General features: G+C 35.6%; 2 pseudogenes; both read left to right on the top strand.

Moving 5' to 3' along the window:
- The first annotated feature begins 9,709 nt into the window (after positions 1-9,709).
- On the top strand, positions 9,710-21,282 carry LOC125853508 (bi-functional coumaroyl CoA and feruloyl CoA ortho-hydroxylase F6H2-1-8-like; annotated as a pseudogene).
- A 1,819-nt stretch (positions 21,283-23,101) lies between these two features.
- Positions 23,102-24,515, top strand: LOC125878284 (bi-functional coumaroyl CoA and feruloyl CoA ortho-hydroxylase F6H2-2-1-like; annotated as a pseudogene).
- Positions 24,516-25,773: the final 1,258 nt, after the last annotated feature.

The raw sequence follows: 25,773 nt of genomic DNA, 5'->3' as shown, positions 1-25,773 counted from the left end.
TCTCCCAAGGTGGAGATGGTGTGCTTCTCTATTAGGGTCGATTATGTGTTCCTGAGGTGGGCGAGTTGAGACAACAGATTCTTGCAGAAGTCCATAACTCCAGATATTCTATTAATCTAGGCGCTACTAAGATGTACCATGATCTGCGGGAAGTCTTTTGGTGGAATGGAATGAAAAGAAATATAGCAGATTTTGTGGCTAAGTTCCCCAATTGCCAGCAAGTCAAGGTAGAACATCAGAAACCAAGAGGTATGACTCAAGATATCAACATTCCTACTTGAAAGTGGGAAGTGATCAACATGGACTTCATCACAGGTTTACCTCGTACTCGCAGACATCATGACTCCATTTGGTTGATTGTTAACATGGTTACTAAGTCTGCGGTTAAGACAACATATTCGGTGGAGGACTACGCCAATCTTTACATTAATGAGATAGTCAGGTTACATGGGGTTCCTTTGTCTATCATCTCAGATAGAGGTCCTCAGTTTTTCTCTCATTTCTGGAAGTCATTTTAGAAGGGTTTTGGTACTCATGTTAATCTTAGCACATCATTCCATCCACAGACGGATAGTCCGACAGAGCGTACCATTCAGACCTTCGAGGACATATTGAGAGCTTGTGTGATCGATTTCAAGGATAGTTGGGATGATTACCTCTCTCTTATAGAGTTCGCCTACAATAATAGTTACCATTCCAACATTCAGATGGCCCCTTATAATGAGGCATTATATGGGCGTAGATGTAGATCCCCAGTTGGTTGGTTTGAAGTAGATGAAGCAGCCTTCATAGGACCAGATTCAGTTCATGATGCTATAGAGAAAGTGCAACTAGATAGACTTAAGACAACCTATAGTCGCCAGAAGTCCTATGCAGATGTAAGGAGAAGGGAACTAGAGTTCCAAGTTGATGATTGGATTTTACTGAAGGTGTCGCCTATGAAAGGGGTGATGAGGTTTGAAAAGAAGGGGAAGCTCAGTCCGAGATATGTAGGACCTTACAAGATCTTGCAAAAGGGTTGGTAAAGTGGTTTATGAGTTAGAGTTGCCAACAGAATTAGCAGCAGTGCATCTAGTTTTTCACATTTCGTTATTGAAAAAGTGTGTGGGTGATCCAACATCTATTGTACCTTTAGAAAGTGTGGTTGTGAAGGATAATCTCACTTATGAAGAGGTACCAGTTGAAATCCTTGATCGTCAGGTTTGAAGATTGAGAAACAAAGAAGTCGTTTCAGTCAAGGTTTTGTGGAGGAGTCAGTAGAGGCTTTATTTTAGACATAGTTAGTTTTAGCTTTATTCTTAGAGTTTGACTTTTCTTTTGTATTCAAACTCTCAGTTATCTTTATTCAGATTTAGTATACGGGTATTCCCAATCGTTTAAGTTTTATCATGATTTAGCTTCCGCATAGTTATTATGTTTTCAGTTTATCTTTAGTATGCTTATGATTATGCCAGCAGGGTTAGCTTGGGGTCACTCGTTATCCTAGGTCCAATGTTGTGTCTAGGGGGTAGCCTCGGGGAGTGACAAAAATGAACTCAACTCTTACTTTTCCTCAACTCAATGCTCAAGTCTTAAAAAAAGTTTAAAAATAATTTGTAAAAAGACTTCTTAAAATGACACAAAGAACCTTCAAGACTTGACTCTTAGCTCTACCTTGAATTTGAAGTTGTGAATGATTTCTAGATGTTTAGAAGTAGTTTAGAGTACTTAGAACCAATAGGTAGTGAAGGTGCATTTTAGGAGAACTTAGACAGGTAAAATGATGGAAAAAAGGAAGGGGCAGGTGACCCTGGTGCCCTGTTGGCGTGGGGCACCAGCCCTTAAAGTTTAGAGACCCATTTATGGCGCACTGCTGGCGTATATGTGGCGCACCGCGCCATCATTCCCCCAGACAATTCCGACGAATTTTTCTACTCGTTTTCTAACCTTATTTCAACTAGAATCGAATGGTTTCTTCCTCAATCACTTAGAATCGAATACTCAATGTATGTACACGACAATCTACTCGAAACAACCATCAAAATACTAACACTTATCTCAAGAACTCATCGAAACCCCAACAATCAAGATTATGCAAGGTATTTCAAGAAAACTCAACAAGAACTCAAATCCTTCACCTTTAAGAACAAATTTGCTCTGAAATAATATGATTAGTGTGTGGGTGAATGAACCCAACACTATGAGAACTCACATACCTCTTAAGGATTAAACCCTTGGTGAAACAACCTACGATTCGCAAGAGAACTTGAAGAACGCATTGACTTTTCTCCTTCTATCCTCTTCTTGAACTTCTCTCAATAAGCGTAATTTGATTTAGGAAAACTGAACCAAATCAGTTTAGACCCCTAATTATTTACTAATTTTTTTAAAAATTTGATTGGGTAAGAAAAAGACCAAAATACCCCTTATATTTCGGGTAACTTTCCTTAACTGGACAACCCGACTTCAAATGGGCATATCTCCCTCTTACAAGCTCAAAAATTAGCAAACTCGGTGGCATTGGAAAGAGGATTCCAAGATCTTTCATTTGATTTATTATGGCCCACTAACTTATCTTGTATTGAAAGTTATGGTCGTTTGAAGTTGACCCCAAATTCACAACTCAAGCATAACTTGCAAAATTTCAGATTTTTCTATTTCCAATTTAGTTCTTTCTATTTTTAGCTCTTTCAAATACCGAGGTGGTACAATATCTATCCCTTTGGAACATTCGTCCTTGAATGAGATTAAATTAAGTAGACTAAGGGTGGTAATATCTAACACCCAGCTCAAACACTCAATATGCAAAGTAACACAACATTTTAACTAAAATAAATGCCAAGAAAAGGATTAGTACCTTAATTTGGAATTTCTCCAGACTCAAAGAGATGTGGGTATCTTTTCTTCATATCTTCCTCAGCCTCCCAAGTAGCTTCTTCAACAAACTGATTCCTCCATAAGACCTTGACTGATGCTACCTCCTTTGTCCTCAGCTTGCAAATCTGATGATCTAGAAGCTGAATGGGAATCTCCTCATAAGATAGGCTATCCTTAATACCAATATCTTCAGTAGGAATGTTACGTGAAGGATCGCCCATACAATTCTTCAACATTGAAATGTGAAAAACCGGATTGATTGCTGCTAATTCTGATGGTAGCTCCAATTCATAGGCTACATTGCCAATCCTTTTAGATATCCTGTAAGGAACAATATACCGGGGACTATGTTTCCCCTTCTTACCAAATCTCATAGCACCCTTCATGGGTGAAACCTTCAAGTAGACCTAATCACCTACCTCAAACTCTAAGTCTCTTCTCCTAACATTTGTATAGGATGTTTGACAACTCTGTGTTGTTTTCAACCTTTCTTGAATAATCTTCACTTTCTCCATAGTTTGATGAACCAAGTCCGGACCTATCAACTCAGCTTCACCAACCTCAAACCATCCAATAGGAGATCTACATCTTTTGCCATAAATAGCCTCATAGGGAGCCATTTAGATGCTAGAGTAATAAATATTATTGTAAGCAAAATCAATGAGAGGTAAGTGATCACACCAATTACCCTTGAAATCGACCACACACGCCCTCAACATATACTCTAACGTCTGAATCGTACGCTCTACTTGACCATCAGTCTGAGGATGAAAAGCAGTACTCAAATTTACCTTGGAAACCAAACCTTTATGGAAAGACTTCCAAAATTATGTGGTGAATTGTTCACCCCTATCTGAAATAATGGAGATCGAAACTCCATGAAGTCTGACTATCTCTTGAATATATAACTTGGCATAATCCTCTGCTGAAAAAGTAGTCTTTACCGGTAAGAAATGAGATGATTTAGTCATTCGATCTACAATCACCCAACTCAAATCATGCTGCCCGCGAGATCGTGGTAAACCTGTAATGAAATCCATATTGATTATCTCTCACTTCCATTCCAGAAGATCTATATTCTGAGCCTTACCACCGGGTCTTTGGTGCTCTACCTTGACTTATTGGAAATTTGGGCACTTCTCAACGAACTCTGCAATACCCCTCTTCATACTACTCCTCTAATAGACTTCTCTCAAGTCACGATACATCTTTGTGGAACCTAGATAGATAGAATATCTGGATCTATGAGCTTCCTCCATGATCCTCTCTTAGAGTTCATCCACCTTTGGCACACACAATCTGCCTTGATACCTTAATACACCATCTCCCCATTGTTCAAAATCCATTTCTTTTTGCTTATGAACATTTGTCTTTACTTCAAGAAAAATAGGATCTTTGTCTTGTTTCTCTTTCACCTCAGACACTAATGATGATTCAACCCCATTCACCACCACTACTCCTCCTTTGTTGGAATCCATTAGCCGAACTTCTAATCATGCAAGTCTATGCACATCTTTTGCTAACTCTTTCTTATCTTCATCAACATGGGAAGTACTACCCATAGATAACCTGCTCAAGGCATCAACAACAACGTTAGCCTTACCTGGGTGATAAAGAATACTCATGTCATAATCCTTGAGTAAATCCAACCACCTCTTATGTTTGAGATTAAGCTCTTTCTGACTGAACACATACTGAAGATTCTTGTGATCGATGAACACATCTACATGTACACCATAAAGATAGTTACACCATATTTTCAAAGCAAATTCTACGGCAGCTAACTCTAGATCATAGGTTGGGTAATTCCTCTCAGGAACCTTAAGTTGTCTAGAGGCATAAGCTATAACTTTGCCATTTTGCATTAATAGACAACCCTGTCCAACTCTGGACGCATAAAAATATACCACAAAACCTTGCGTACCTTTTGGTAAGGTCAATATTGGGACAGTAGTCAATCGCTTTTTCAACTCCTGAAAGTTTTTCTCACAAACTTTAGACCATTGAAACTTAACTATTTTCTGAGTCAACTTGATCAAAGGAGATGAAATAGATGAGAACCCCTTGACAAATCTTATATAATAACTAGCAAATCCCAAGAAAATCCTAGTATCAATTGGAGCTGTGGTTCTAGGACAGTTTTGTACTGCCGCAATCTTTTGAGTGTCAACTCGAATTCCTTCACCAGAAACAATGTATCCTAAGAATTCCACAGACTCGAGCCAAAATTCACACTCAGAGAATTTAGCATACAATTCTCTATCTTTGAGAGTTCGAAGAACTACTTTGAGATGACTAGCATGATCTTCCTCATTCATTGAATAGATTAGAATGCCATCAATGAATACGATAACAAACATATCTAGATAAGGCTTAAACATTCTATTCATAAGATCTATGAACGATGCAGGAGCATTAGTCAAACAAAATAACATAACTAGAAACCCATAAGGACCATCACAGGTCCTGAAAGCTTTCTTAGGGATGCCACTTTCTCTTACTCTCAACTGATGATAGCCTGATCTGAGGTATATCTTAGAAAAACAAGTGGCACCCTGAAGTTGATCGAAGAGATCATCAATTCTTGTAAGAGGATACTTATTCTTGATAGTAACCGTGCTCAACTACTGGTAATTTATACACATTCTAAGAGAACAATCTTTATTCCTCACAAATAAGACCGGAGTGCCCCAAGGTGAGGCACTTGGTCGAATAAAGCCTTTGTCAAGAAGATCTTTCAACTGCTCTGTTAACTCTTATAACTTTGTTGGAGCCATTATGTATGGAGGAATAGAGATATGATGAGTATCAGGAAGAATATATATACATGAGTCTATTTCTCTCTCAGGAGGGACTCCAGGAAGATCATCTGGAAAGACCTCTGGAAACTCACTTACGACTGGAACTGACTGAATAGGTGGTGTCTTAACACTAGAGTCATTAACTCTGACTAAGTGATAGATGCACCCCTTGGAAACTAACTTTCTCACATTTAGTTACCAAATAAAATGACCTTTATGCACTGCTGAGCTACCCCTCCACTCTATAACTGGATCATTAGGAAACTGGAACTTAACTATTCGAGTTCTATAATCAACTGAGGCATAACAGGCATGAAGACAATCCATACCTAGAATAACATCAAAATCTACCATGTCTAACTTGACTAAGTCAGCCATAGTGTCCTTGTGATTGTTAGAATTGGTACAATCACGATAAATTCTCTCAGCTAGAATAGACTTACCAACATGTGTAGAAATACTGAAGGGCTCAAGAAGTTGCTCAGCAAGAATATCAAAATTCATGGCAATATAAGGAGTCACAAAATATAGACTCTCTCCTAGATCTAGCAAAGCATAAACATCAAAACAAAAGACTTTGATCATACCAGTGACAACATCTGGCGAATTCTCTTGCTCTTGACGACTAGTGATAACATACATACGGTTTGCTTCTTCGCCTGTTTCTGAAGTAGCCCCTCTAGGTGCAACTCTATCTAGTGGAGCAACTAAAGAAGATTAGGCTCAATTGCCCCATTACCACTACCCTGTCTGTTCTTTGGGCACTCTCTCATGAAATGACCATTCTGAAGACACTTGAAACAACCAGTGGAGCCATCATGACACACTCCTAAGTAGGTCCTCCCACACTTAACACATGCATGAGTCCCATTACCTCCTTGTGCCACACTCCCCTGAGACTGTGCAGGTCTAGGTCTAAAATTCTGCGAATTCATATTCTTGAACTCACCTCTGTTCCTTGGTGTAGGTACACTAGCAGATGAAGGAGCAGGTCATTTTGTCGTGTGTTGAAAAAAGGACCGGTTTGCATTACTCTTCTACTTCCCGGACTCATTTCCTAATGTCTTTGCCCTATTATTTCAGAACTCTTCTCTATCCCTCAGCTTATCTTCCTCAATTTAGTGCACATGGATCAAAAGTATTGCTATGTCCATATCTCTTATCAGCATAGCTACCTTGCCCTCCTTACTTGATAGACAAGACAACCCAACAACAAACAGACTCATCCTGCTCCTCATGTCAGCAACCATCTTCGGGGCATAACTGGACAGTTGGATAAACTTAAAGCTATATTCATGTACGCTCATAGATTCCTGTTTATGAGTGAGGAATTCCTTTACCTTGGCCTCTCTCAGTTCACGGGGAAAGAAACGTCCCAAGAAGGCCTCTTCAAATAGAACCCAGTTCACAATCGGTGTACCCTCAGCTCTATTCTTCTTCCATTGGTCTAACCAGATTCTAGCGACACCCTTCAATTGGTATGCAACTAGTTCCACTCGCTTAACATCAGCAACATGCATAATCCCAAAAACCTTTGAACAGGTGAAATCTTAAGGATTCACCCTTAAGAACTCAAGGATTCTAGATGCATCAGCCACATCCTGTCGAACCCCTCTCTGTTTCCTAGCTTGGTTGGTAACCACCTTACTCAACATCTAGATACTCTCCCCGAACTCAACATTGGTGACCTTTCCTTGGGGTTGCACTTCTGGTGCATTGGGTACCTTTTGATCCTCAACATTCCTCCTAGCAGGACGATCTCTAACAGATCTTTGTGGAGGCGTGACCTGAATGATACGCGAAAAAATGAGTTAGAAATAAACTTTAATAGAGATGAACTCTAATGCACGAAAAAAGTATGAAAGAAGTGAGATTGTTCCTAAATGTCCCAGCCTCCTAATTATAGATGTAGCGCGCTTCACACTGATAACTAGGATTCTATAGGCATAGCTTCATACACACCATAGAAATTTTGATACCAAGTTTGTCACGCCCCGAGCCTACACCTTGGGCGTGGCCGGCACTCGAGAATCATTGTTGGCACCAAGCGAACCCTTGGACTGTCTTAACTCTTAGCGGAATATTAACTCATATTAAAATTAATTTTTTTAAAAATAAACTATAACTCAAATATCTCAAAAGATAAACTCAGCAATGTTTAAAGAAACATTCAACTGGCCAAAAGAGGTTTCTTCCCCAATCACTTAGAATCAAATAGTCAATGTATGTACACGATAATCTACTTGAAACAATCCTCAAAACACTAACACTTATCTCAAGAACTCAACGAAACCCCAACAATCAATATTATGAAAGGTATTTCAAGAAAACCCAACAAGAACTCAAATCCTTCACCTTTAATAACAAATTTGCGCTGAAAATAACTTGATTGCGTGTGGGTGAATGAACCCAACACTATGAGAACTCACATACCTCTTAGGGATTAAACCCTTGGCGAAACAACATTCGATTCACTTTCTCCTCTTCTTGAACTTCTCTCAAAACCCTAAGCAAAATTTGATTTGCGAAAACTGAACCAACTCAGTTTAGACCCCTAATAACTTACTAAAATTCATTTTAATCTGATTGGGTAAGGAAAAAACCAAAATAGCCCTCATATTTTCGGATAACTTTCCTTGACTGGACAACCCGACTACAAACGGGCATATCTACCTCATTCGAGCTCAAAAATTAGCAAAATTGGTGTCATTGTAAATAGGATTCCAAGACTTTTAATTTTATATCTTATGAGCCACCTAACTCATCTTGTACTGAAAGTTATGGTCATTTGAAGGTGACCCCAAATTCACAATTGAAGCATAACTTGCAAAATTTCAGATTTTGCTATTTCTAATTTAGTTCTTTCTATTTCTAGCTCTTTCAAATAACGAGGTGTTACAGATACAAATATGAGGTTTCTTCCCCTACAAGCTAAACAGTTTTTCACTATTCCATGAATATCTTTTTTCACAAAAAAGTTTTTCTTTCTACTATCTCTAATTGGAAGAAGATAAAGGTATATATTTACATAAATCCCCATTCACTAAAAAAAAAGAAGAAGCATAAACTATATACGAGAGTTAAATTAGTAATTTGCGGCAGTTTAAAACTCCACCATTTGTTATTACATCGGTTTTAAAACCCTTGAAATAACGTCTGTCATAATTGATTTGCGGGGTTTTATAGAAAATCACGGTAACATTTAGTGGCGGTCAAACTACGGTAGTTTTAACCCCCGTGATTTGATTTTTTTAGAGAAAAAATTGCTTTATTTTGTGGGGGTTTTAACCTCCACAAATCGCTTTATATAAACTTTTTCATGCTTCATTTGTGGGGGTTTGAACCTATTCAATTTTTGAAACTTTCTTTTTTTTAAAAGTACTTTTTATTGGGGTTTTTATCTTTGATGATTTATTAACATTTTATTATTAATGTACATATATAGATAATTTCATAATTAGACCTATCTAATCATTGTAACAAAGCTAGAGTACTTTTTTAACAAGAAGCATCACCATTTATTTGAATCATATAAATGGTAAGCAATATCACAATTCACTAATTTCTAGGTACAAATTTATCCCAAATAAGATAAAAAATGAGAAAAAAAATTCTAAATCATCTTCCCTACATACACAATGTTTAATTTAGATCATAACTTAGTCTGACACTTTAGCTGTTTCCCAAGCAGAGCCTTTTAACTTTGCACACCTTACACGTAGACATTGTTTCCCCAAAATTTATTTTCTTGAACTGAAGTTGAAGTTTTAGATTTACCCCTACAACTCCTAGGTTCTGTTTTTCCTATGTAGATATGAGAATCTTTACTTGCACTTATGATATACTTTCTGTGTGAACTAAACGTTGTTGCAATGATATGACTGCTTTTATTTTGAAAATTTGATTCTACCATAAAATAGAAAATTTGATTTAGAGAACACATGGATGTTGTTTTGAACTCTCCAAAAGAGTAATACCTCTAAACTTATAGGTCATATTTGATGTGTTAAATATTCTGATATGAGAATCAAATGAAGTTACAAGTACGTATGATGGATTCCATGGAGAAAACTGAAAATAAATGTTTTCGATTTTCAATAGATCTTGAAGAAGAGAAAATCGCATTTCGATATAGTAAGAGTTTGTTTGGAAAGCCACCAGGTAATTGGAATTGGTGTAATTACTAGGGTAGTACTTACCAACCTAGTAATTAGACAACCTAGTAATACGCTGACCTGTTTGTTTGCAACAGTGTAATTACAAGTGTAATGTTTGGTTGCATAAGTGTAACCATAAGGTTATATTGAATCTGAAATATAAAAATTAATTATTTAAAATTAAAAATTTATATTAGAAAAATAAGGGCCTTTATAAACAATATTAAATTGAATATTTAAGATATATAATGTCTTTTGAAAATATATTAATTAATAAACATATGTTCTTAACTAATATTATAAAAAAATAATTGATTTATATTTTTCAATTTAAGATATTTTAATTAAATTAATCATAAAAACTAAAAGTATAGAATTTCTATGAACATCATGAAATGCATGTTTGACAAAAAGATTAATAGTATAAATATAATTTCATAAAATTATAAAACATTTGACAAAAAGATAATCTATCAAGTCCAACTAAATAAAATAGCTTGTGATGTAAAATATTGAGTCATACTCCTAAAACAAATGAAAGTGAATATATAACATAAGTTCTAAACTCAAAACAGAACAATTCACATAATACCCTTATGTAAAATTTAAACATAACATACACAAATATGATTTAAAACACAATGAAAACGTAAGTCTATTACTTTATTCAACAATGAATTCTACTTTAATTTTAAAATTATAATACTAACAAAACTATACTAATAATTTTTTTTTATAGATAATACGAAAAATCGAATGGCATCACATGAAGTAAATGTTGAGAGTAAGAAGGAAATGAAATATAACTAATAAAAAATACATCAAAACGAAAGTACTAAAAAGATAAATAAAAGGAAGAAATTAAAAAAATAATTAGTTTGTAATTACACCATGTAATTACCAGCAATTCACAGTCTCCCCTTGTGAATTTGAGAGTGTAATTACACCCTGCCAATTACACCAAATTACTTGCTGATTAGGTAATTACATGGCCAACCAAACAAGACAAATAGTGTAATCCAATTATCAGAGTGGCCTTCCAAACAGGCCCTAACTCTAGAAGAGGGAAATACCTGTAAACTAATTACATTCTTAAGTTGAGAATTCTTCTTAGGTTGAATTTTAATATTGTCTTTTTGTTCTAGTTTGCATTCTGAGTAATACACACACATTAAAAATCAACTACTGTTTTCGATTGATAATAAATCTTTCACGACCCAAAACGAGTCATGAGTGGCAACCACACTTAACCTCCTAGTTGGCGAACCAACAAATTCAACCCCAACTTGTAGTTATTGTTCAACTTATGAAATACAAATCATAATGCGGAATCTCAAATCTTATTAATGTAAGAAACACAAATCCACTAAAGTCTATTAAATATCCTTTCCCAAAACCTGAAAGTCATTACATCAAGGAAATCTAAACCCCAAATACTAAGTCTAAGAATATCAAAATCACCAAAATAAATAAATAAAGTAGTTTGTGTCAGAAAACTAAGGACATCATCTCACTGAGAGAATCCAACACGAGCTAAAAATGAATAGTTCACCTTGAAACCTGATTTGCTGGAAACTTTTTGGAGTCGAGTTAGAAATGTATAGTTTACCTTAAACCGTTACACTCGCTGCACTCCACAAAAGGATATCAAGAAAACACAAGTAGGGGTCATTGCATGGTAACATGTACTGAGTAGATATCATCGGACGACCCAAAATAGAAACTAATATACAATAAGTAATAGTATAAAATCAACTATAACACTTAGCAGGTGGCAAACAACAAACAACATACACAAGTGACAACAACACTGAAGCAAGTACGTAATTTGTCACAATATAAAACACACACAAGGACTCATGCCTCCACACCATGCTCATTTGTGAAATGAGTTCTTTGAGATTGTGTACATTAAATTATTTTAATATGTTTTCTTTTAATATAACTGTGCCGAAACGTGACACCCGATTCAATAATATCGTGTTGCAACATGACATCCGATCTAATATTACCATGTCAGAACGTGAAACCCGATCCAATAATACTGTGCCGGCTCGTGGCACCTGATCTAAATATATCGTGTCTGCTCGTGACACCCGATCCAAATATATCGTGCTGGCTCGTGACACCCCGATCCAACCATATAGTTAATTAATTTATCATTCTTTATCATCTCTTTCCACTTCCTTAACAATATTTCATTAAGCCTTCTTGATTCAAGACATCACTTTAATAGAAAAAGTTCAAGATTATGGATTACACGGTCTTGAGATTATAGACCAATCACAACAACACATAAATTATCCAAACCACAACAATCAAGTACATAGAAAATTTCAAAATATCACTCAATAACTATCAATCACTATGAAGAGTCTCTCTATCACATTGAATAAACCATAACCTACCTCAACCGAAGAACCGAAATCTAGTTCCCCAATGTTTTTCCTTTCTTAATGCCTCAGAATGTTCCAATCTATCAAGTATATAATATTCATAAGCAAATGTGTCTGTAGACACCCATATTACCATATATCTAGCCTTGACTAAAAAAATCACTCAAATCTATAATCAATTTCCTAAATCTTAATACTAACTAATATATCAAGTCTCATATTTTATAAAATTCATGTCTAGGATTTAGTCTCAATTCTTCCCATTAACGTAACTGTGATGAAATTCATATAATACAATAAACGTAATATTTAATTACGTATGTAACACCTCAAAGTTCGGTATGTTTTTAGTTTTTGGTAAACTTCAAATAACCATATCCTTTAGTACATAAAGATTTAGGTAGCCCATGGGGTATCAAATCGAAGGTCTTTTAGTACTCTTTCCAACGCCTCCACGTTTGCAAAATTTCAAGCTTCAAGTAAGAAGTTATGACCATTTGAGTGAAGCCTCTCAGGTTAAGGCTTTCCATCCGTTTGGAAAAGGGGGTATTTTGGTCTTTTTTCTCACCCAAATAAGGGTCTAATCTGATTTAGAGCATTAGAGTTGAGAAGAGAATTTCAAGAGGAGAAAAGAAGAGGGTTTCAAGCGTTCATTCAAGGATTGAGAAATTTCGCCAAAACAAGGGTTGTTTCGAGGTATGTAAGCTCTCATAGTGTTGGATTTGTTCGCCCTCACACCAATCATATTATTTTCATCCATGAATTCATTTTTGATACTGATTGATTGAGTTTCTTGAGAAGTTCTTGAGTTTTAACCCCGTTCCTTATCAATGGAGGTTTTGAGTTCTTGAGGCGAGAGTCTTGCGAATGAGTGTTGTTCTTGATGGATTTTGGGTGGGATTTCATTGATTTTGTATTGGGTTTATGAATCAAAAGAAGTTTGGAGGAAATCATTCGATTATAGATGAGTTAGGCCTTGAATTTGAGTAAGAAAATTCATAAAATTTCTCAGCACGGGTGTAGGGCGACACGGCACCACTGCGCCAGAACTACAACCGAGTAGTTCGAGGCCTAGCGTGGTGCGCTACTCAGTGCACCCCAAACACTATTCAGTAGTTTTGAGACTGGCGCCCCGCGCCACTCAATGCGCCAGGGTCGTCAAGTCCCTTACCATTTCGTCCTTCTTTCCGTGTGTGTTCCCTTGCATCGTACCGGATTTCTATTCTTGATATTCACTTTTAAAATCTTCATTAATCCTTGAGAGATCATGCATATCCTAATCACATCTCTTAGTTTACATTTCAAATTAAAGTAAAGTTAATAGGAAAGTTTAAGAGGTCCTTTTAAGTCAAGTTTGAGAATCCTTTTGCAATTGCCTAAAGATTTGGGGTGTGTTTGATATGAAGGAAAACATTTTTCGAAAAATGTTTTCCAATTTTCTCATGTTTGGTTGGGTTAAATGTTTTGGAAAATGTTTTCCAAATCAACTCATTTTCCTCAAATTTAAGGAGAATGACCCTTCAAAACTTCAGGAAAACATTTTCCAAAACTCTCTTCCGACCCAACCACTCACCCTACCAGCTCCCAACCCACACCCCTACCAGCCCCTCCATCCCCCAAAAAAAAATTTTAAGTTTATTTTTAAAAAATATTTTCAACTTCAAATTTTCTTTTTTTCACCCCTACCTCGACCCCCCACCTACCCATCCCCTACCAGCCCCCCACCCTCTAAAAATATATTTAAGGTTGTTTTAAAAAATATTTTAAACTTCAAAATTTTATTTTTTCCACCTCTACCCTCGATCCCCCCTCCCTCCATCCCCCAAAAATTAATTTGAAGTTTATTTTTTTAAAAAAAATTCAACTCCAAAATTTCATTTTTTTACCATACCCTTGACCCCCCGCCCACCCACCCCCTACTAGCCCCCCACCCCCCAAAAAAATTGTAAGTTTATTTTAAAAAAATATTTTCAACTTCAAAATTTCATTTTTTCACCTCTACCCTCGACAACCCCTTCCCCCTCACCCACCCCCTACCAGCCCCCCAACCCCATAAATAAATTTTTAAGTTTGTTGTTAAAAAATATTTTCAACTTCAAAATTTTATTTTTTCCACCTTACCGTCGATCCCCCCCACCCCCTCCCCCCTACCAGCCCCTCAAAAAAATTAAGTTTATTTTTTAAAAATATTTTCAACTTTAAAATTTTTTATCACCTCTACCCCGATCCCTCCCTTCCCCCCCCACCCACCCCCAAAAAAAATTTAAGTTTGTTTTCAAAAATTATTTTCTACTCTAGTAAAAATAAAAGATATTTCTCAAAAATATTTTCATTCAAAAACTAAACACTAAAAATCTTTTCCGGAAAATATTTTTTCCTCACCAACCAAACATGAGAAAATAAGTCAAAAATCTACTTGTTTTCTAGGAAAACATTTTACTTCATACCAAACACACCCATGAACTAAGTCTTGAGTATATGAGTATGAGAATGAGGGTATGAAACACGGTAGTATGTCACGACCCAGGGGTACACCTTAGAAGTAACACAACGTACTTGATCCCAAAGAGGTCTCATACAAGCCCTTAGCATATCATAACATAAGATAATAGAAAAGTATGAAAATTTTAAAAACTTTATCCATACAATTGAAGTCTTTTATAAAAGCAAGTAGAAGTCTTACTACACTTCTGTCTCAAACCATCTAATACAACTTTTGAACAAACTCTTGGGACATAGCCCATACAATAGTCTCAAAACATGAAAATAAAAGACATAAAGAAAATAGTGGGTTTGTCCTCAAAGCTATGAGGACTCACCAAGTCTTCAACTCCTTTGCTCCTTAGAAACCTATCCTAAAGATTGGAACTCAAATCACTGAACCCTAAATTTGATGAGAATGTAGGCAAAGTATGTCTTAGTACAAAATTTACTAAATATGTTAGCTAGCACAACATCATAAGAGCATAATATCATAAGGGTTAGTTAACATAAGACATAATCCAATACTTCATGAAACATCAACTATAAGCATATGAAACAATATCATAACCATAAGTAAAGTCTCCAACATAAGCATCATATAAGCATTATTCAACTTCTAGTAATTCATATCATAATAAGACCACCCTCAAGTAACCTTAAAGAATACTTGTGCAATGCATGAACAAGACACCATAATCCCATCCAAGTTAAGTATCCCTTTTTGGTCATCTTAATCATAGTCTATATGTATAGTCACGACCTAGGATTTCATATTATAAGAGCACTATACTCCTAAGTAACCTCAAAGCATACTTGTGCAATGCATGAATGTCATCCCATAATACCATTCACACTAAGAATAACCTTGAAGTCACCATATTCATATTTACCATTCATTTGGTCTCATTCTTAGCTTACTTCATATAGACAAGGGAATCTCTCACCTTTAGTCAATCATAACATAACAAGGAAGGCAACTATAGCACAATCCTATCTAAGCATACATCATATAAGAGAAACACTTCATGAGTTACCTCAAGGCAAGCTTGTGCCATGTATGAGCAAGACCCCATAATCCTACCCATGCTAAGCTAGACACTTTAGGTTCTTCATTTATGTTTATCATCTCTTAGCATCATAAAGACAAGGGGAATCACCACTAGTCATGCATGTATTGGAGGGGCCTCTAAAGCTACAATCCAAACTGGTCATGCTCATGTTCATAAATGCAAGGGGAATCACCTCAAATAATATATGTTTAGTTCATCATGAAGGACAAGGGGAATCACCTCAAGCCATATATATCATGAAATCGTAAAAACAAAGGTAATCACCTTTAGTCACACATATTAATGAATTATAAGGACAAGGGAAATCTCCACAGGTCATACATATTAATAAATCATAGGTATTCACTTCCACATCATCACATAAGGATCATAGGTAATCGCCTCCATGATCAACCTAAAGGCTAATGGGTAATCACCGCTTGCTTTGGGAGTCACACACATATAAAGGGTAATCACTTCACACTCCCCATATTTAACTAATTAGGAATAAGGGAACTCACCTCACATTCCTATCATGTAATGGTCTTTTAGGGGAATCTCCAAATGCCTCATCACATTTCATAGTCCTAAGACTTATATTCATTTTAGGTGCGCAAAACTTTCAAACTAGAATCATTCTATGTGAGAGAACCTTTCATGTCATATCATATCTAGAATTCTACATTAGACATGGATATCATCATAACTCAAGTGATTCTATCACTTCATACATTCAAGCATTCATTAGATAGATTAGGTAGGTAAAGATCTTCCACCATAACTCTATCCATTAAGGTTCTATTCTCATATAGACTTTACTCTCAAAGCCTTAACATACCTAGTTCATCACATTGGTTTTACTTTCAAAATCCTAGCGATCAACATTCATGACTACAAGCCCTACTCTCAAAGCTTTCCTTCTACAATCATCATACATACCTAGATTTCAAGGCATTCTAATCACATGCTTTATTATCAAGTGATTCTAGTCATAATTCACCTTAAATGTTCAACTTCAAGCTTTACAAGACATGATCCATCATATAATCTTTAATATAATTCAATTCATGTCTATATGTTTCTATTCTTAAACTATTACTACTCATAACATCAATTCTAGAAGATCATATGTAATGACCCTTCAGGTCATTTCTGTGTACCCACCTTCTTTTCGTCATTTAGAGCATTCCTATAGCGATCCCAAGTCATTAATGACTTGATGACACTGACTGTTCGGTTACCTGGTCGTTCGTTTGGATTTTGTGCAACTTTTCGTGTTTTAGAGACCTTGAAGCTTGAAAATTGACTTTAGTCAACACGTCATGTAAACGACCTCATAATGGAATTATGACAGTTCCCTCACCTCTGGAATGGCCAAATTAGGCTAGTAGCATGGTTGGCATGAGTATCGAGGTCTTCGGTGCAAGTTTGGACCATTAGGTGTTTTAGCCTTTGAAATTTGGCCTAAGGTTGACTTTGGTTAACATTATTGGAAAACGTGCTCGAATGAAAATTATGTCAGTGCGGTTAGCCTCGAAATGTTAAGTTTGGTCTAGAATGACCTTTCGTTCTACTCTCGAGGCTTCCAGACTCATTCTGAGCCCCTCGGTGGATTTTGGTTAAAATGGCCTTTGGGAATAGGATCCACTTTTTATCAAGATGAGCTCTGATGGAAATTTCGATTGCGCCATTGAGTCCGGAATGTTGAATTTAGTAGGATAGCATATCTATTTTATTTTTATCGGGTTCCGAACGAATTCCAAGCACCCCGTCGGAGACTTTAAAAAATAGCAAAAGCTAAAATCTGGTGCAGCCCTTTTAGCGATCAGATTTTGGGCTGTTAACGACCAGATTTTTGGACTTTTTAGCGACCAGTTTTTCCTTTTAAAAACCCCATTTCAGCCTCATTTCTCAACTTCAAACCTTCATAACTCTCTCATTTCAAGTCCGATTCTAGTGATTCTTGGGGCTATCTTGAGTGGTTTTTTGAGGAGAACGCTTTGGCGTGGTTGAAATTAGTATTTGAAGCTTTGTTGGAGGTAAGAATTATTATTTATCTGCTGCCATAGCTCACTTTTGAGATCAATTTTTGGGAAATTTTGGAAGATGATTTCTTGGCCATTTTAGGTCTGAATTAGGTGATTCAAGAGCCTAGATTGTGGGGTTTTTCGTGAGGATCGTCGTAGTGTAGTTGGTTTCAGCAGTTGGACTCTCATTTCTAGTAATTTCTTGTAAATAGCTGCTGCTATTGTTGTCCCTTTTAGTGAAACTTTGAGCTTTTCGTTGCATGTTCGTGTTGGGACTGTTTCGAGTCCCGAATTGTGTTGCAATTTGGAACACAAGTTCGGGGAGGTATTTAGGACCTATATTTGGGGTTAATTCTTGAATTTCCAATGCAGGTCCCACTTCTCCCATTTTGATCCCGAAATTGGTCCGTCTCCATCTCTTGTGATTTTAGTGTCTAAATGACCGTAATAACGTTGTGACTCTATTTTTGATAGCGTGGCAGCGTTTCGAGACCGTTCGAAATGGGAAAGCTCCGAAGAAGTTATTTTGGAGCGCGCGTGATCGGCTTACAGGTAGGCTACGATCTCCCTCTCTTAAATTGAGCCTGAGCATGTGAATGCTTGTTGATTAGTTGGGATTTTAGTAGGGTAGTTATTGAATCATGCATATGTGTTTAGAAATCATGTTTTCTGCCTATTTCAGGAATTATCCGGTAACTGTGAGCATGCTATGTGTTATTAATTGACCCTCTTTTCTATGTAGAGTACATGTATGCTTTATTACTATTTATTGAAGCATGTTGGGCCTTAGTTTACGTTTGACTAGGGCTTGTTTTAGAAATACGTGATTTGGAATTGATAGGCCTTAGTTTTATCCCGACGTCGCTCGACCAACTTAGATCCATATAGACTGGTGTAGCAGACTTGAGTCTGCTACACCAGTCTAATAGTTTGGGGCTTATCTAGGCGAAATGCTTACTCTGACGATAGTTATCCTTATCTCTCTGATGCTACGACTTCACGAGTTATGTCGGCGACACTGGGTTCTGCTTCGCAATTTGAAGTTGGTTTTCGATTCGGTTCCAAGGACTTACACGGATTGGCTAAGTGTGGACGGCGTTCCACGGACATTAATGATCATGGATCGATTGGGACTCTTTCAGCAGCTACATTGACACTTTTTCGGGCATCCAGATTCGTGCTTTAGCCTCGACCTCATTGATATTTTCGAAGAGCATCCGGTTCAAGGTCTGGCCTTAATCACCCGAATACTTATTTAGAGCATCCGGTTAGAGGCCCGACCTCAGTTACTTGATACTTGTGATTGACTACTTGGGTACTTCTGGTGAGCATCTGTTCGAGGTCCGCCCTCCGTACTATCAGATTATACTAATTGGGTTTGAGGTTCTGGTTCGATGTTCTCTAGTCTTGGGTTTTGTTCTCTTTAGTTATAGTTATTATGTGTACTCTTTGGGGTTATGGGGGTCCGTTCGAGTTTTTATTTAAACTTGCCCACGAGTGTACCTTCTAGGCTTATGGGGGTCCAGTAAGTTGTAGTTAGCTTATAGATTACTTTAGTTAGTTCTTTCTACACTCTTGTGCATTCCACTGTTTACTTAGACTTTCGTTCTTGACCTCTGTTGTGCTATTCCTTCTTTTCATATTGCCTTTACTTTTCAAGCTCAGTCGGCCTATGATGCCCACTGGGTACCTGTTGTTTTGGTACTCATGCTACGCTCTGCATCTGTTTTCATGATGCAGGTCCAAGCACCAGTGGCCAGGGTTGACATCATTCTTGGAGCAGTCTAATCCGGAGATGGGGGTGAGCACACGACGTTTTGTACTATTTCAGTCTCCATCTGTATATATAGACTTGCCTTGTACCTTTCCAGACAATCCACTTTTCAGTGGTCCACTTTTGGGACTTGTACTCATTTTGTTAGTAGCTCTGTACTAGTGACTTCTAGGTTCTGGGAGGGATCTTTATTTTTATATATATGTTTTGGTTTGCTTCCGCCTGTTTATATTGTTATTTTAAATTTTGCCTACTCTTGTTTAGTTTCTGCCCTCAGACCTATTACTTGTTATTTCGGGTTACGGGTTGGCTCACCTATTGGTGGGTTATAGTAGGTGCCATCATGACTCGAGAAATCGGATCATGACATCACCTATGAATCCTCAATTTCACCTTTCATGACATAAACCCACATAATATCAATTTCATCAATTAGACTAGGGTTAACCATGGAAAACACATAATATCATCATAATGACATAATTCAATACTAAAACAATCATAAACAAGTACTACCCACTCAATTGGAATCATACTTTAACACTACCCAAAATGTAGGAAGAAACCCTAGCTAGATTAGGATTTTTCTTCACAATTGGGGGAAATGTAGGGGGCTCTATGGATGAAAGAATCCATAGAAGAATAAACTAACATACCTTGGTTATAAAACCCTCTCCAAGCTTCCATCAATGGAGAATTTCGACCTAGATTGCTTCTTCTTCTTCTTCTTCTTTACTTCTAGAGAGAGAATTTCTTGAGGGAATTTGGGTTTGTTTTGGGGTCTTGAAAGAACGGCTTAATTGATTTAGTTTAAGGGTCTATTAGGTTTATATAGGTGGCATAATTAATAGTAAAACGAACCTACTTAATAACTAACTAAAAATGAATCCCTAAGTCCCTAACTTAAAAAGACTTGACTTCAAAACTGCCTCACCCACGAGACCCCTACCCACGGACCGTGGGTGGATCTATGGACCGTATTGGTCCTTCTTGGGTGGGGTACTAGAACATGGTTCTGCAGGCTTGACCCACGACCCTCCCCCACGGAGTGTGGGTGGATCCATGGGGCGTGGGTCCCATCTTAGTGAAACTCTTTACTTTGACAATTAAATTACCTTGCCATTAAATTTCGTACGCTCTAAAAAAAATTCCGGACTTTGTCACTGATTTATAGGTACCAAGTCTTGGAGTATCAAAAGTGGGCTTAACCACTTGCTAAAAGTTGTTAGAAGTGTTATTGATAGGTCTCAATGTCAATGAAATTGATGAATCTTTTGAACCTCTCATGATGGGAACTATGAATATCAACAATAAACTATTATCCACCATGCCCAAATCCAAGTATCACCATAGAGGCTCGCTGACACTGCAACGTGTCCTGCATCACTTTCCTCTTCCAGGACGACTATATGTCTGAGGGACTAAAGGAGATAATTGGATCCACGTAAATCCAATCAAAGGCGCCTTAACGATTAACATAGGTGACTTGTTGCAGATCATGAGCAATGATCGATACAGGAGTATCGATCATTGTGTAGTAGTTGATTTGAGCAGGGATCGAATATCCATACTTCTATTTGTGAACGCTAGCCTTGACAATGTCATTGGTCCATTTCCACAAATGTTGAAAGATGGAGAAAAATCAGTGTAGAAACATGTCTTGTATTCTGATTATTGGGATTATTTCTACCGTAAGAGGCTTTTTGGTAAAGCATCACTATATTTTGTTAAAATTTAATATTTTAATCTACAAGTTTCTTGTTATGTGAATGTTATTATATTGTCAAATTTGTTATCATGTTATGACAAAAAAAACTCTCTTTACATAACCAGTGAGTTGGTATGATTGTGTCGTTATCTTGTTTTGTTTTAATCATTTAATAATCTTATTTTACCATTTATCCTACTTTTTGTTAATAATAAATTTATCCCATTATTTTTTTCTTTATAATATTGTAAGTTTATTCTTCTAATCGTTACTCTGTAACACTCTGATAATTTTAAACTTGAACTCACTAATGAAAATGAGATTTGTTTAAAGTGGATACTGAATATACCATAAGAAAAAACAAGTACTCATGATGAGTAGTAATTATCTTCGCTATCAATTAAAGATCTCGAGTTTAGAAATGTATTTGCATTCAGTTTTAAATAGGATAATGAATACAAAATATGAGGGGGAAAACACCTACTTCAGTTAAGCTTATCATATTCTAAGATTGTGACCGGTAGTAACAATCTCAATCATTAACTATAGCTTTCGAGTTTAGAATAAATTTACTTTCACTCCTAAGAATGTATCAAATATAGGGTGACAAAACCCATCAATCATCAAAGATTGTTACAGGTTGTCCCTCAATGACGAAAACTGGTATCAAATGTCAAGTTTTGATTATCAAATACTACGTAAATTCTGCAAAAAAATTCACCCTAATGAAAAAAAACTCATTCATCAAAATATAATTCGTCAAATCCATCCAAGGTTGGCCTGATCATCACCCCATTTGTTTACTAACTCAACTCATTAAAAAACTGTGTTGATATGTTGTAGAATGTAGTTTACAACCTTTTAACCAGTATAAATAAGTGTATAATTTCACATTTCTTGAATTTTGAGCATTTGGCATAGTTGAAATTTAATAATTTCACATTTGACACTATCTAACACGTTTGGAGAGAGGTTAATTACTGTATCGATATTCTAGCAAACAAAGAACACAAACATGATGAAGATTTAGTAATTTATAGGGATATGCTGTGATATGAAAATTTTTCTTCTAAAAGATTTAAGTAGTACTGCTTTTATGACTTTTTAAAGCTTTTTTTATTTACTCAAACAAATAAAAAATAATACACATTTGATATATCCCCATCATATATTCTTAATTGTCGTAATAATTTATAGCTATGGAATTATAATATTAAAAGTAAAATAATATAGCAAATTATAGTGGTACTATTTTTACTAATATTTTTTTATGGATAGAATAGAGTACAAGCATTTATGGTAATACTTTGACTTTCCTTCAATTGAAAAATAAACTTCAAACAAGATAAGAAAATTCGGGTGAAGCCCTGACACCCCTCCCCCCTCAAAACCACCATAAAACCCCCAAATATCATTCTTCCATCATTTTATAGACAACCCCCTTTTCCCCTCCGTCTCCCACACACACCCTATCAAACCCACCATTAAAAAACCCCAAATTTCCTTGTTTCATTAGTACACACTCATCAAGATTCAACACACAAATGACTTTATCGAAATTTGAACCAAATGATGACATACTTTATTTTGTAATCAAGAAAGCAAATGGAATAAAAGGTCTAGTTTACAGAAGCCTTGAAATTATACCAAATCAATGTATTCAACCAAAAGAACACAGACTAGGCAAATCCCAAATTATTGACAATGAAGAATCAATCCCAACAATAGATTTATCATTTTTTTTATGATTTAAATGTTGAAAAATGAATTCAAGAAGCATCAAGCAAGTGGATTTGCTTCCAAATCATCAATCATGGGATCCCAATTGAAGTTCTTGAAGATTTGAAATATGCAGCACACAAGATTTTTGAATTGCCAACTGATGAAAAAGTTAAGTATTGTAAAGCCAGTTGTAGTGCTGGTGAATCTGTGTTGATGTTTTGAAGTGCTATTGGTGAGAAAAATGAAAAAAAATTAGAGTGGAGGGATAATATAAAATATGGTTGTAATCCAAAAAATAATAGCAATTTTTGGCCTCCTTAAACAATGTAACCTTTTGGGTTTTTTGTTCTGGGTAATTTATAGTTCACGTATTTTTGAGTAAGTAAAAAGCATACTAGTAGTATTACTTTTTTCATGAGTTTCATATCTTTAGCCGTAAGGTGTTTGCGTTTTCTGTCTAAACTATAGTTAACTATTTATCAAAACAAACCTCATAACTTACTAGACCAAGTGTCTCAATAAAATCACAAAAGGTTGTCTCACAAGTTAATTAGGCTTAAAATTTCATCCAAATGGCAACTGACTCAGTAATTTTGAGATGTGATTTGATAGTTAGTTGATGACAGTCAGATAGGAGACTTGCAAAAATTTGTTAATTCAGGCCTGTTTTTGACTATTATCTCTATATTTTAAAAAGGTGTATATAACTTAAATCAGAATTATGTTGCATATGAAGGACTTTTTTCTATCTGTTTTACAATAATATATCTAGTATAATTCCACAAGTAGGGTATGAAGATGATAAGATGTACGCAGATCTTATTTCTACCTTTGTGGGGTAAAAATGTTATCTCTGATGGACTATGTAAACACTCTTAGTGAAATTATTTACTTTGACATTAAATTACCTAGACATCAAATCTCGTACGCTCTTAACGAAATTTCTAACCTTGTCCCTGGTTTATAGGTACCAAGTCGTGGAGTACCAAAAGTGGGCTAAACCACTTGCTAACAATTTGTTAGAGGTGCTATTGCAGGGTCTCAATGTCAATGAAATTAATGAATCCTTAGAACCTCTCTTGATGGGAACTATGAATATCAACATAAACTATTATCCACCATGCCCAAATCCAAGTATCACCATAGGATCTCGCCGACACTACGACGTGTCCTGCATCACTCTACTCTTCCAAGATGAAACGGGGGCCCTATATGTCCGAGGGACTAAAGGAGATAATTGGATTGACGCAAATCCAATCAAAGGTGCCTTATCAGTTAACATAAGTAACTTGTTGCAGATCATGATCAATAATCAATACAAGAGTATCTAGCAGTGTGTAGTAGTTGATTCTAGCAGGGCTCGGATATCTGTACCTCAATTTGTGAACGCTAGCCTTGACAGTGTCATTGGTCCATTTCCACAAATGTGGAAAGATGGAGAAAAACCAATGTACAAAAATGTCTTACATTCTGATTATTGGGATTATCTCTACTGTAAGAGGCCTTCTTGTATAGCATCACTAGATTTTGTTAAAATTTGATATTCTAATTTGTAATATCTTGTTATGTGAATGTTATTGTATTGTCAAATTTGTTATCATGAATTGACAAAAAAATCTCTCTTTACATAATCAGTGAGTTAGTATAATTTTGTCATTATCTTGTTTTGTTCTAATCATTAATAATCTTATTTTACTCTTTATCCTACTTTTTGTTTATAATAATTTAATCACATATTTTTTTCTTTATAGTATTGTAATTTTATTCTTCTAATAGTTGGTGTGTAACACTGTGATAATTTTAAACTTGAACTTTATAATTTGAAAATAGGCTTTCTTTAAAGCGGATAGCAAATATAGAAAAAGAAAAAAAACATGCACTCATTATGAGTAGTATTTATCTCCGCCATCAATTAAAGATCTCGAGTTTAGAAATGTATTTGCATTGAGTTTTAAATAGGATACTGAATACAAAAAATGAGGCGAAAAACACTTACTTAAATTACGCTTATCATATTCTAAGATTGTGACCGGTAGTAACTATCTCCATCATTAACTATATATTTCATGTATATAATGAATTTACTTTCTCTCCTAAGAGTGGTATCAAATATAGGGTGACAAAACCCCTCAATCATCAAAGATTGTTAGAGGTATTCTCTCAATGATGAAAACTGGTATTAAATGTCAAGTTTTGATTATCAAATACTATGTAAGTTCTACAAAAAATTCACCATAATGACAAAAACTCATTCATGAAAATATGATTCATCAAATCCATCCAAGTTTGGCCTGATCATTGCCCCATTTATTTACTAGCTCAACTCATTAAAAAATTGTGTTGATATGTTGTAGAATATAGTTTCCGATATTTTAACCAATGTATATAATTATAATTTCACATTTCTTGAATTTTGAGCATTTGTCATAGTTGAAATTTAATAATTTCACATTTGACCCTATCTAACACTTTTGGAGAGAATTTAATTAATATATCGATTTTCTAGAAAGCAAAGAACATAAATATGATGAAGATTTAGTAATTTATAGGGAAATGCACTCAAGTATATTAATTTTTTTCTTCCAAAAGATTTAAGTAGTGTTGCTTTTATGAATTTTTAAAGCTTTTTCCCGTTTACTCAAAAAAATAAAAAATAATACACATTTGATATATGTCCCCATCATATTTTCTCAATTTCCATAATAATTTATAGCTACAAAATTAGAATATTAAAAGTAAAATTAAATATTAAATTATAGTAGTACTATTTTTACTAATATTTTTTTATGGACAGAATAG

This window comes from Solanum stenotomum, chromosome 1, assembly GCF_019186545.1.
Source record: "Solanum stenotomum isolate F172 chromosome 1, ASM1918654v1, whole genome shotgun sequence".
In the NCBI taxonomy this organism is placed as follows: domain Eukaryota; kingdom Viridiplantae; phylum Streptophyta; class Magnoliopsida; order Solanales; family Solanaceae; genus Solanum; species Solanum stenotomum.
Note: the sequence above shows the minus strand (reverse complement) of the source record. Positions and strands in the feature narration are given on the sequence as shown.